General features: G+C 39.6%; 1 long non-coding RNA gene across 2 annotated transcripts; it reads right to left on the bottom strand.

The window, feature by feature from the left end:
* Positions 1-554: 554 nt before the first annotated feature.
* Positions 555-1280, bottom strand: LOC146732800 (uncharacterized). 2 transcript variants are annotated; one of them, XR_014926882.1, is made up of 3 exons: positions 1228-1280; positions 803-887; positions 555-633 (listed from the first exon to the last, which is right to left on the bottom strand). It is a non-coding gene; the product is annotated as an uncharacterized LOC146732800 (long non-coding RNA). The 2 variants fall into 2 exon arrangements; XR_014926881.1 differs by lacking the exon at positions 555-633 and having other exon boundaries at positions 718-887.
* Between the last annotated feature and the right edge of the window lie 1908 nt (positions 1281-3188).

Below are 3188 nucleotides of genomic sequence, written 5' to 3'. Positions count from 1 at the left end.
CGGCCACCCCATGATTTCGTCGCATGGGACCCATATCGAACAGAAGCCGCGGACTGCGAATATGCGTTTATGTAACTAAAATCACGCAATAAAAAAAGACACCGGGTAGTCATTACGATAAAGAGAGAGTAAGCAAACTGTGAATAGTGTTTTGACTGATAACAAAATACAGACATCTGCTCTACATTTGAGACGTATCTGTTATCGTCTGCTGTTACACCAACTCAATTGAAGAATGCACTTTGTCACCCATATCTATCACAAGCGATCCATTATGAAACCCCATCCGGTGAATAGAGTACACAAAATAAACACGGAGCGATTGTTGATGGCATACTTCACCATATCACAGGGAATGTGGCCAAGTTTATGACAAGCAGTGGCATTTGCATTTACTCTTTCTAGTTTTCACACTACAATTAAAACTTGTATCAAGGCGCGTAATGTAGTTCTTGCTATTTTGAAAACATTTATGGTGAACGCCCCCTCAAATCTCATTGGATCTGTGGGTCCCTTTCATGCAATGAAATTAAATAACACCATGGAGGCTTGACTTGAGGGTTATATTGTCTTTAATGGGCACCATCTATCACATAACCATGCGTTACATGCGATATGACACGATACGATTAACTGAAAGATACACAAAGAAATCAATAAATACAGTACTCAAATATTCTCAAAATACAAACATAAATGTCCATAGGCATATACATGTACAAGTCACACAAGAAAATTTAATCCAATAAAATATAATGCTGTAAACACAGTAAGTATAATAGCATAAAGAACCATGTCTCACCGAAACAATTTCCCAACACCTCCAATGGAAGGGACTAACATCAGCTTGTGCTAACGGCTTGCTTTACAACAACTGTCCTTCAATACTGGGAAAGCAAATAATAAAATATTGTCTATAAACCAGAAACCACTAGATACCGGTAAAATTCTATAGAATATAACAAATACAATATTTCTGAAGACATAGAATTACAAAACTATGCATAAATCAATAAATCAGACGTAAAATACAGCAAATACTCTCACTAGTGAAATCAGTCAGCGCAAACATATGCAAATGAGTCGCGAGCGATAACATAACGTACCGAGCAGAAGTCACATAGTTGAAACAATTCAGCAACAAAACCTCTCAGAAATATACAATAATGTCAACCGTATACTAAAAAATGAATTGGAAAACATAGTAGAATAACAAACTATACATACCAGCGTGCTTTACTTGGCGTCGCTCACTACACAACAAGTTTCTCTGATCAACAAACGGCTGACTGCACGAGACCAGGTCAAACAAAAGTCTAATCCCCATCTACCAAAGAGGGCGCTCTACCGCAAACCGAACATAAATAAATTTGGTCTCAACAGGATCTATCCTTATACCTTAGTCACGTCATTTATTCGATCGTCGCTTCACGATTACGACCTTGGCCGAATTCACACTATCAAAATGTCGTATTCACTGCCAACAACATACACCACATTGGCTCTGGTACTTGAAAATTGAACGCGTTTTTGCCATTTAAAGCGGGGGAGTCGTCACCTGCGCATGCGTTAGGTGGCCATAGCGTGTCATTGTTTAGGTCTCGTACCACTAATCAACCAATTTAAATGCCTAGCAAGAACCAATGAAATTTTTTAAATTTGTTTTTTCTCAGGTGCTCCCTGTTTGAGGGCGTAATCACCTGGGTCAAAGATGAGACCAACATGTGGTCTTTTGTTTACTACATAGCGACTGTGTACCGGTGGGTTTATTCTGTGTGTATTTGGATGTTCTAATTTTGATGTTTTTCCAGTGACTTCTCTAGGTGCAATCCAAATACAGTAGGTGTGTCTTGTTTACCTGAGATTTGTAAGAGTTTGAGCTGGCCAACATGTTAGTTTTTTTTTTCATATGGTTGTTGAGCCATGTTTTCAACTTTCTTCATCATTTTCATATAGCAATCTCGTCATATGTTAACATTGTCGTCTATGGAAATTCAATTAGTGGTATGAGCCCTGAACAAGCGTCTACCCACGAGTCTTTGCATTTTTAGCGTGTGTTGTAATCGTCGTTTTGGACTCAATCCTCGCGCGTGCGTAGGCAACGACCCTCCCACTTTAAGGATTGTCTGCAGAGAAACCGTGCGGGATCGGACACTGTATGACGTATATGCTATCGTTAGACACGCTCTATATTCCAATGCTTAGTGGACGTAACATTTGAAAAATATTACGTCCACTACACCGGGTTTTATGAAGGCGTGATTTTGTTTTATATGAAATATTTATAAATGATTATAAATTATAAATGACCAACCACAAGCCCCAGTGGTTAACATTTGACCTTTCCGTTAACTGGACCATATTCGCGCATGTGCGACATTTGCGTTGATAGACATTGATTTTCCCACAATCCAATGCGCTCTTTTTATTGAAATCACAAGTATGACGTTTGACCTGGACGCGACTTGTACGAGCACCGCCGGTGATACCTTCCAATCACCTTAAAATACCTAAATAAAGCTTGGTCACGTTTCAGTTTGTATTCGTTGATCTGCGCAACAGTCAAAGCCGTTGTTTATATGGCACCCATATATCTCGCGCATGCGTGGCGTGACGACTACCACCCTTAAATTGGCGGTAGTTGCCGCGCATGCGCGACATTTGTGTCGATAAACATTGATTTTCCCCAAATCAAGTTCGCTTTTCTTATGGAATCACAAGTATGAGTTTTGTCCTGGGCCCCACTTGCACAATTCGCCGCCGGCGACTCCTTGGATACCTTTCAATCACACAAAAAAATCAAATAAAAGCTTGGCAACCTCTCAGTCTACACTGGTTGGTGTGCGCAACAGTCAAAATCGTCATCTTTGTTTCTATGAGACCCATATCTCACGCATGCGTGACGCGAGTACATGGCAAACAATAATGGTATTACTTGAACTCTTGTATTTATTTCAGTGAACGAATCAGTATGATGTGATTGAAGCATAATCTACCAAACGAGTTAATTGCCTGACTAATTATCCGATTGGTTTAAAAACGAAATCTTTGAAACATTTTGCAAAAAAAAAAAAAAAAAAAAAAAAAAAACGATCCGTTTATTAAACTTAGGTCACATGACAAATTTCAAACGTCAGCTATCCTCGGGAACGGACATCCGGGCATTTTCACCGCCTGGCAACCATCGC

Source organism: Saccoglossus kowalevskii, chromosome 17, assembly GCF_978046115.1.
Source record: "Saccoglossus kowalevskii chromosome 17, keSacKowa6.1, whole genome shotgun sequence".
NCBI classification, from domain to species: Eukaryota; Metazoa; Hemichordata; class Enteropneusta; family Harrimaniidae; genus Saccoglossus; species Saccoglossus kowalevskii.
This window is presented reverse-complemented; position numbering and strand designations above follow the sequence as displayed.